The following is an 11,104-nucleotide window of genomic DNA, read 5'->3' as shown; positions in this document are numbered from 1 at the left end:
ATAAAGTGAATTTCAGGCCACTGAATTAAGGTAAAACTAGGCCCTCAAAATAAGGCCTTTTGAAATAGGTAATGTATTTTCTTCAACAATGACAACATATTCACTTAGAATCTCACTTGGTGAAGGCCACAGAACTGAAAATGATTGAATGCAACAACCACGTCTCGGTCACTAGCAAACACAGTCATGGGTGGTACTGGTAAGTAGTGATGTTACGTTTAAAACTGGAGCTCTGAGGCATGCATCAAAATCGCTAAGCAGCTACCTTCAAAGCGGTGTGCCGATGCTTGTATCACTTTATCAGAAGTACTTCATCAAAGACACCCGAAGCTTTGTTTGGTCACGTGTTTTTTCAAACCTCGCAAAATGCGAGATCCCACTGATTTCTCGGTGGTTTGGGCTCTTTCGTTGATTCCAAGCTGCTTTCAAACGCTGACTTCTTCTGGACACCGTACTTGCACCTGATCGGTAGCTTAGCAAGTAGAGTAGGGAACTATGGAACATTCATAGATGTGAGGGTATGAGGTTGAATCTTGTTGTAGGCACACTACTTAGAAAATAGTTTTATTTGAAACCACACTTTCTGTGCTGTTGTTCAAATAATTTGTTTTGTTTAATATAGTTTAAGCTTCTGTCTTAACCTCACTAGGGTATGTGGGATGCTAGCGTCCCACCTCGTCAACAGCCAGTGAAACTGCAGGGCGCCAAATTCAAAACAACAGAAATCCCATAATTAAAATTCCTCAAACATACAAGTATTTTACACCATTTTAAAGATACACTTGTTGTAAATCCAGCAACAGTGTCCGATTTCAAAAAGGCTTTATGACGAAAGCACACCAAACGATTATGTTAGGTTAGACCCAAGTCACAGAAAAATACAGCCATTTTTCCAGCCAAAGAGAGGAGTCACAAAAAGCAGAAATAGAGATTAAATTAATCACTAACCTTTGATGATCTTCATCAGATTACACTCATAGGACTTCATGTTACACAATACATGTATGTTTTGTTCAAAAATCTGAGTTTACATTGGCGCGTTATGTTCAGTAGTTCCAAAACATCCAGTGATTTTGCAGAGAGCCACATCAATTTACAGAAATACTCATAATAAACATTGCTAAAAGATACAACTGTTATGCATGGAATTTTAGATCCACTTCTCCTTAATGCAACCGCTGTGTCAGAGTTCCCAAAAACTTTACGGAAAAAGCACACCATGCAATAATCTGAGTACAGCGCTCAGAGACCAAAACAACCCAAACAGATATCCGCCATGTTGTGTAGTCAACAGAAGTCAGAAATAGCATTATAAATATTCACTTACCTTTGATGATCTTCATTAGAATGCACTCCCAGGAATCCCAGTTCCACAATAAATGTTTGTTTCGTTCGATAATGTCCATCATTTATGTCCAAATACCTCTTTTTTGTTTGCGCGTTTAGCCCAATCACTAGGGATTGCGCGATCACTAGGTGCAGACGAAAAGTCAAAGAGTTCCGTTACAGTCCGTAGAAACATGTCAAACGATGTATAGAATCAATCTTTAGGATGTTTTTAACATAAATCTTCAATAATGTTCCAACCGGAGAATTCCTTTGTCTTTAGAATTGCAATGGAACGCAAGCTAACTATTACGTGAACGCGCGTGGTCAGCTCTTGCCTCTCTGGCAGACCTCTGACTCAATCCCCTCTCATTTGCCCCCACTTCACAGTAGAAGCCTCAAACAAGATTCTAAAGACTGTTGACATCTAGTGGAAGCCTCGGGGAGTGCAATATGACCCCATAGACACTGTGTATTCCATAGGCAATGAGTTGAAAAACTACAAAACTCAGATTTCCCACTTCCTGGTTGGATTTTTTCTCAGGTTTTTGCCTGCCATATGAGTTCTGTTATACTCACAGACATCATTCACACAGTTTTAGAAACTTCAGAGTTTTTTTCTATCCAAATCCACTAATTACATGCATATTCTAGCTTTTATGGCTTAGTAGCAGGCAGTTTAATTTGGGCACACTTTTCATCCAAAATTCCCAATGCTGCCCCCTACCCTAGTGAAGTTAAGCATCCTAAATAAAGCAGATTCAGTTTTTGAAAACAGGGAAGCATGATGTAAGATGCAGACCTGGTATTCCAACTGATTATAGGCTACTAACGGCAAGGACTTACCGCTAGGGTGGCTACTTTGAAGAGAATGCCATGAGTGTGCAAAGCTGTCGTCAAGTCAAAGGGTGGCTACTTTGAAGAATCTCAAATTTAAAATATATTTTGATATGTTTAACAGTATATTGGTTTCTACATGGTTCCATATGTGTTATTTCATCGTTTTGATGTCAAGTGTTTCTACAATGTAGAAAATAGTAAAAATAAAGAAAAACACGAATGAGTAGGTGTATCCAAACTTTTGACTGGTACTGTAAATAATGCCGACATTTTGTGATGTTTTTGGTCGTTTTGGACTTCGGTGAGTTTTTTTTCAGCTGTTCGGGCACACCAAAAAATGTCTGAAGGCAAGCTGAAGTTCGGAGCCGAAGTTTACGCCCTTTCATTGGTGATTGGTCAACAGTAGGGATTCTTCAATAAAGTCTTTGTTGTCGTTCAACATGAACCTTTAGCTCCCACTTCCCCATTGTGTGATAGTTATTTGTAATGGCTGTCAATGGTTTTACATTTGTTCTTAACTGACTTGCCTAGTTAAATAAAGGTTAAATAAAAAATAAACAAATAAAATAAAACATGCCTACATGCCCCCCAAAATATATTTTATATTCTAAAATACTTTGAATGATAAAGAAACATTTTCATAGTAAAAAATAGTTTAATGTAGGTGGGTAAAAAAATAAATACAAAAAACCCCCGATCAGCCAAACATTAACCACCACAAATTAACCATAGGGAACCAGGAATATGACAGAATCGAGAAAACATAAATATACTGTAGAGTGAAACAACCTTATCTGAGGGCTGAGAGCATTTGATGTAAAATAGGAATTAGAACAAGTAGTGAATAATCGACAATACACCGTTACAATCAGTGGTGTTAAGTAAAAATACTTTAAAGTACTACTTAAGTCATTCTTGGGGGTGTCTGTACTTTACTTAACTATTTATATTTTTGACAACTTTTACTTTTACTTAACCACATTCCTAAAGAAAAGAATGTACTTTTTACTCCATACATTTTCCCTGACATCCAAAAGTACTCGTTACATTTTGAATGCTTAGCAGGACAGAAAAATTGTCCAATTCACTCACTTATCAAGAGAACATCCCTGCCTCTGATCTGGCGGACTCACTAAAAACACATGCTTTGTTTGTAAATGCTGTCTGAGTCTTGGAGTGTGCCCCTAGCTATCCGTAATTTATTTTTTATTTTTTATGATGCCGTCTGGTTTGCTTAATATAAGGAATTTGAAATGATTTATACTCTAACTTTTGATACTTAAGTATATTTAAAACAAAATACTTGTAGACTTTTTCTCAAGTACTATTTTACTAGGTGACTTTCACTTTTACTTGAGTAATTTTCTATGAAGGTATTTTGACTTTTACTCAAGTTTGACGATTGAGTACTTTTTCCACTACTGGTTACAATGCAGAAGAGTCACGCTGATTGAATAGAATGAGACAAAGACAGCAAGAGTTGCATGGCTTGAGTTATTGCAGTGGCTATTTTAGCATGTAAATCTTGGTGGGATAAAACAAATGTAAAGTGAGATGCATGCCAGAAAAGCCACTACACAACACAACACTAAACAATACATTAATTGCACTATAACGGTGACAAACGGTGCCCACAAATGCTGTCCCAACATCTTACCACTGTTACACCTGGCTATCAGCGGAGCCTTGTCTGGCAGCGAAACAGTTCATTCAGCTTCATTTACTGCCTTTTTAAAAAACATAGCTGATATGGCTGACTGGCTTAAACAAATGTGGTTTCTAATGACAATTGAGATGTACAAACTAAGGCATAAGAGGACAACAAGCGGATAAGAGGCAATCTGTAATTTCTATTAAGAGATTAATGAGCGGGCTAGGACGGACGTAGTCAGTATAACTATTTGTTTAGCACTTTTGAAATGTACAGCGACAGAATTCAGAACATGGGCCGTTCTTATAGTGTTCTCCCTGTACACCAAGTCAGAACCGTAGGATAAATATATGGGGCATATAAGCAGAAAATGAAAGCTCTTTCAAATTCGATGAATACATTTCTATAAAACAGGTTATAGGCTAGATGTGCACCACCAAGTCAGAACAGCAGGCAAAATTAAGAGGGGTAAATCGACCAAATTGTTAGGGTGAGGCACATGAGCTACTAACAGCTCCTTACACAACATACATTTAGTATTACTTTCATAGCTACAGTATACATATCTCCCTGGCATATTACATAATTTATGCAGCAGCGTACAATATATTTTTGGATTCACCTTGGTGTGCTGTGCTCACTTCAACAGGAAGGTGGCGCGGCGGTCCTTCGTGGGCAAATTTGTCATCAAAGTCTGCCATTCTCTGGATTTATGGTGCTTTCAAAACAACTGTGAACTTGGAAAAAAACAAGGTTGAATTATGATGACGTCATTGATCTTCAGGTCATAGCTCTAGAAAGAGGCCGGATTTACAATTCCGAGTTGGATGACCGTTCAAAATGTATTTTCCCAGTCAGAGCTTGTTTATTGCTGACTTCCCAGATGTCTTGAACTCACTGAAGTCAAGTTTTTGCAGTTCCGAGTTAACAGTTGTTTTGTGTGCGGCACAAATCATGCTTCATTGACAGCATGGCCGATGTTGAATGTTTATTATTTTAAACTTGGAAAAGAGCCCTTTAAGCCCAGATTTGGGACCACACAGCCACTGTCACTGATTCCTTCCAAACCACTCATTGTTGAATTTGAGATTTCCAACTTGTTGTGTAATGTTTATGTCCAATGGCCGATGAGCACCGATACGTTTTATGTATAATTTCTCTTCATTATTTCTCTTCCCATAACAAGGATTAAAAAGGATTTGCCAGTAGATTGTCAAATTGATTCATGATGATGACTGCTAGCTAAGATTGTGAAAGTATGATGTTGACATGATCAGTCCAATCAAAGCTACTGTACATATAACGTGATTTGATGTCATTTTATCTGTAGCCAATGACCTTGAGCCTTCTTGGATGGGCACTTCTAATGTAACTCAATGGCAGCACCCAAGAGGCTAGACTTTTCTAAGTCTACCCTTAGACGTAGTGTCCCCATGAGTGACAGAACACTGAGCCAATCACGGTGCAACGCTCCGTATATTCTGCTGGCTTGCCCCACCACCACAGAAAGCACTGAGCTAGGCTGGAACACCTGCATTTTGGAGCTGCCTTACTCAAGAAAACAAAAAAGAGACAATGTTTGTATTCAGCTTTGTTAACTCAATGATATATATAATTTTTTACATTATTTGCAAACTAACTCTGTGTTGTTGTCTGTGTCACACTGCTTTGCTTTATCCTGGCCACGTCGCAGTTGTAAATGAGAGCTTGTTCTCAACTGGCCTACCTGGTTAAATAAAGGTAAAAATAAAATATTTGACACGTATTAATGCCAAAATAACATGCACCCACAAGCCCCCAAAAAGAAAACATTTATTTGTATTTATTTTTTGCTAAAAATGTGGGGCTCAAAACATGAATGACGGGTGTTTTGAGCTGTACCGAGGACTCGTGAGCTGCATCCGTCCATATAACAGCTATAATATTCTTCTGCATTTGAATATTTATGCAAACCTGGAGATTACACCAAGTAGGTGTAGATATTGCCATAGCATTGGCTACTTTGGGCCGTTTGGTAGGGTTGTCTCCCCAGCTAGTGTGCGGCAAGTTGAAAGGACATAGGCGGGCCAACAATAATCAATTTAAAATATCTAAGACTAGCGAAAATAGATCGAGATTGCCTTCTCTCGCTAGCCAGACAGCTAACGTCAGCTAACCAGCGAAAAAGTTATGGGTTAACAAACAGTTATCTAAGTATAATACGACAGCATAATCAAAATGACACTGAATCAAGGTTGAGATGAGCAGTTTCTTAACGTTGACGTTAAAATATCTAGTGTTATGATATAAGCATTTTAATTTGTCATTGTTGCTAGCTATCTGGCCATCCAGAATCACCACAAAACACGGACTTCCGCCCCATTGAAGCGTGCACATCGTTTTCGTGACATTGTCTGCTAACCCATCTATGACAGAGTATGTTTTTCCTTTAAACAAAAAGATGGTACATTTGGTTTCTTACCAACCAAACCTCTTATATAGTAAAGCACATATTCTAAACTGAATGTCATACAGTATTTTTATGTCCATATATTTGATGACCATCTATTATACATAACAACCCAGACACCCAAAACACTTTCCAAATGCCATGGTTTGGTGTGTGTATTCAGGTGTTTGTGTGTACCATGTATAGGTCATGAGTAACATGTTGGTTACCCACAGCGTGTTAAAGGGTTTCAATTGAGGTTTATATCAGACAGGCCTGGGTAATAGTTCTGACTGAGCCAGTTATCTTGTGTTGTCTCGATATTAGCTATTTACAGCGCCTTGCAGTGAGACACCGGAGTGCTGCCATATAGACCAGTGGTTCCAATTGTCATAATGCCTTTATTTAGGCACAATAACAAGGTTCCATTGCAGTGTGTGTGTGTGTGTGTGTGTGTGTGTGTGTGTGTTTGGTTTTGGACTGGCTTTACTTATAAGCTCAGTAGGGGAGACCTGGGTTGGTTGTCTCACGGGTTGGTTGTCACAACTGGTCAATTCATGTCAGCATGACAAAACATTGAAGTGAGGGGAATTTATGTGATTTTCATAGGTGAAAGTAAAAAAATGATATATATTGGTATTTTCTTTGTAAATGTTTGAATTATGGGAGTATCCATAAATAATTATGTTTGTTAAACAGAAAAAAGGGAGAGCTATGTTTCAAACCAATTTCTGAGTTCCTAGGTCAAGCCATGTGGTAAGTAATATCTTAACTAGCATTAGTGTTGCCTCTCTCTGACACACATCTTTTACCTGTCACACAACCACACACGCACATACACGCATACACACACGAAGACACAAACATGTACTCAAAATGTCATATGTTGTTCTCAATGCATAAAATGCTGTATTTTGATCAATCAAAGAAAGGCTTAGCTATTTCTAAGACTGTTTGTTATTTTTCTTCATTTCCTGATACAAAAGGAATAAGTTACGTGCGAACATTGTGACAACCAACCCCGCGATTGGGCTGGTTGTCAGAAGTGGACAGTGTGTTTGATGATTTATAACTCCAAGTTGGAGTTAAAAAGGGTAAAAACGGTCCTCATTTTAACCCAAGATCTTAGTCTTTATCCAAATATTGAAAAGAGTCTTGTAAGATATACTGGTGCTGAGACGTAGACATGAGAGTAAAAMGTGCATCAACCAACTCCGGTCTCCCCTACACATGATAACCTTGGAACTATTTTGCAGAACAAGAACAAGGGGTTGAGACTGAGAGGAGTTTTTCTTTTTTACTTTAAGTCTCTAGTTTTGTCATTTATATACAGATATTGGATCTTAATTTGATGATCAGGTGAAATGGACATGTGTTGGTGGTTGTGTAAGAGGCCCTCAGGTCAGATCCTATCTGATGCCACCATGAGATCTGGGAGACAGGTGTCTTGTCCTCTCTCTAATGCTGAAGTCAACAGATCTCCAACAGATTCAGGTGAAATGTGCTGATCTGTCTATTCCTATCAGACATGGGGGAACATGAAGTTCATTCTGTTTGATGGAAAGGTTATAATGTGGACACTTTTCTGTTTTATGTCAAATAGGTTTACGGTTAGGGTTAGAGTTAGGATTTCAACTGTAAGTGCAATGTATTAACTTAGGGTTAGGGTTACCTTAACCTTAACCCTAACCCTAGATTGGTAATATATTGCACTTAAAGGGCTTCATTGCCAACATCCCGAAGTATTTCTTTATCTACTTCCCCAGAGTCAGACTAACTAGCATAAGCACAACTGCTAATTAGCGTCAGCGATATGACTGGAAGTCTGTAGTAACAGCTATCATGCTTGTAGCGCTAACACTAGTTAGCATCGGGCTCGCGAAGACCCTCTAACTTCCTTCATACTGGATGCAAAGACAAAAATGGTATCCATGAGCTCATCTGACTCTGGGGAAGTAGATAAAGGACTTTGTTGCCAAAATCCTGAAGTATCCTTTTAAGGTCAGGCACCACAGGCTAAAATGACATTTTTGCATCTACTTATCAATTATGAGATATTGGTGTATTTTGGTTAAAATGAGTATAAAAAAGGTTAAAAAAAAGGTAAGAAAGTTAATTAAAATGTATATTTGCTTTAGTTTATCATGCTACCATCATCAACTTTTCATGAATTGTAATCCCTTTAAAATGGACAAACAGTACCAGTGAAAAGTTTGGGCACCTATTTATTCAAGGGTTCTTCTTTATTTTTAAAACTATTTTCTACATAATAGTGAAGACATCAAAACTATGAAATAACACATGTGGAATTATGTATTCACCAAAAAAGTGTTAAACAAATCAAAATATATTTTAGATTCTTTAAAGTAGCCATCCTTTGCTTTGATGACAGCTTTGCACACGCTTGAAATTCTCAACAAGCTGCACCTGGAATGCTTTTCCAACAGTCTTGAAGAAGTTCCAACATATGCTGAGCACTTGTTGGCTGCTTTTTCTTCACTCTGCGGTCCAACTCATCCCAAACCATCTCAATTGGGTTGAGGTTGGGTGATTTTGAAGGGGAGGTAATCTGATGCAGCCCTCCATCACTTTCCTCCTTGGTCAAATAGCCCTTACACAGCCTGGAGGTGTGTTGGGTCAATGTCCTGTTGAAAAACAAATGACAGTCCCACTTAGCGCAAACCAGATGGGATGGTGTATAATGCTGTGGTAGCCATGCTGGTTAAGTGTGCCTTGAATTCTAAATATATCACTGGCAGTATCACCAGCAAAGCACCCCTACACCATCACACCTCCTGCTCCATGCTTCATGGTGGAAACCACACATGCGGAGATCATCAGTTCACCTACTCTGCGTCTCACAAAGACATGGCGTCAAATTTGGACTCATCAGACCAATGGATAGATTTCCACCGCTCTAATGTCCATTGCTCGTGTTTCTTGGCCCAAGCAAGTCTCTTCTTATTATTGTTGTTCTTTACTAGTGGTTTCTTTGCAGCAATTCGACCATGAAGGCCTGATTCATGCAGTCTCCTCTGAACAGTTGATGTTGTGATGTGTCTGTTGAACTCTGTGAAGCATTTATTTGGGTTGCAATCTGAGGTGCAGTTAACTCTACTGAACTTATCCTCTGTAGCAGAGGTAACTCTTGGTCTTCCTTTCCTGTGGCGGTCCTGATGAGAGCCAACTTCATCATAGCGCTTGATGGTTTTTGCGACAGCACTTGAAGAAACTTTCAAAGTTCTTGAAGTAATGATGGACTGTCATTTTTCTTTGCTTATTTGAGCTGTTCTTGCCATAATATGGACTTGGTATTTTACCAAACAGGGCAATCTTTTGTATACCTGCCTTCTCACAACACAACTGATTGGCTCAAACACACTAAGAAGGAAAGAAATTCCACAAATTAACTTTTAACATAGCTCACCTGTTAATTGAAATGCGTTCCAGCTGACTACCTCATGAAGCTGGTTGAGAGAATGCCAAGAATGTGCAAAGCTGTCAACAAGGCTAAGGGTGGCTACTTTGAAGAATCTCAAATATGAAATATATTTTGATTTGTAACACTGTTTCGCTTACTAAATGATTCCATATGTGTTATTTCATAGTTCATAGTAAAAATAAAGAAAAACCTTTGAATGAGTAGGTGTGTCCAAACTTTTGACTGGTACTGTACATCCATAATTTCAAACCTCACTACAATAAACCACACATCATTTAAAAGATTTACAGATCGAGATTTATAAACTTGGCGCACACCATACATAGCATGTTTCCCGGTATTAATTAGACCCATCCTAAAATGTGTGCGCATGAATGAGCATTTAAAAGCCTCTTATGGCTGCAATCCCGCTAACGGGATATGACAACAGCCAGTGAAAGTGCAGGGCGCCAAATTCAGAAAACTTAAAATCTTATAATTAAAATTCCTCAGACATACATGTGTTTTATACCATTTTAAAGGTAATCTTGTTGTTAATCACACCAAAGTGTCCGATTTCAAATAGGCTTTTCAGCGAAAGCACTACAAACGATTATGTTAGGTCACACCAAACCACAATAAGCACAGCCATTTTTCCAGCGAAAGATAGCAGTCACAAAAGCAGAAATATAGCTAAAATTAATCACTAACCTTTGATGATCTTCATCTGATGACACTCATAGGACTTCATGTTACACAATACATGCATGTTTTGTTTGATAAAGTTCATATTTATATAAAAAAAATCGGAGTTTACATTGGCGCGTTACATTCACTAGTTCCAAAAACATCCAGGGATAGTGCATAGCCACATCGTTTCAACAGAAATACTCATCATAAATGTAGATGATAATACAAGTTATACACATGGAATTATAGATATACCTCTCCTTAATGCAACCGCTGTGTCAGATTTCCAAAAATCTTTACGGAAAAAGCAAACCATGCAATAATCTGAGACGGAGCTCAGAACAATAGTAAAATTAGCCGCAATGTTGGAGTCAACAGAAACCAGAAAATACATGATAAATGTTTCCTTACCTTTGATGAACTTCATCAGAATGCAGTCCTAGGAATCCCAGGTCCACAATAAATGCTTGATTTGTTCAATAATGTCCGTTACTTATGTCCAATTAGCTACTTTGGTTAGCGCGTTTGGTAAACAATTCCAAAGTCACAAAGCGCGTCCACTATAACGTGACGAAATGTCCAAAAGTTCCGTAACAGTCAGTAGAAACATGTCAAACGATGTATTGAATCAATCTTTAGAATGTTGTTAACATACATCTTGAATAACGTTCCAACCGGAGAATTACATTGACTTCAGTTGAGCGATGGAACGGAGCTGCCTCTCACGTGAACAGGCGTGGTCAAAGCG

The sequence above is a fragment of the Salvelinus sp. IW2-2015 genome, unplaced genomic scaffold (genome assembly GCF_002910315.2).
Source record: "Salvelinus sp. IW2-2015 unplaced genomic scaffold, ASM291031v2 Un_scaffold3097, whole genome shotgun sequence".
Classification (NCBI taxonomy): domain Eukaryota; kingdom Metazoa; phylum Chordata; class Actinopteri; order Salmoniformes; family Salmonidae; genus Salvelinus; species Salvelinus sp. IW2-2015.
The sequence above is the reverse complement of the archived record's forward strand: the minus strand, read 5'-3'. Positions refer to the sequence as shown.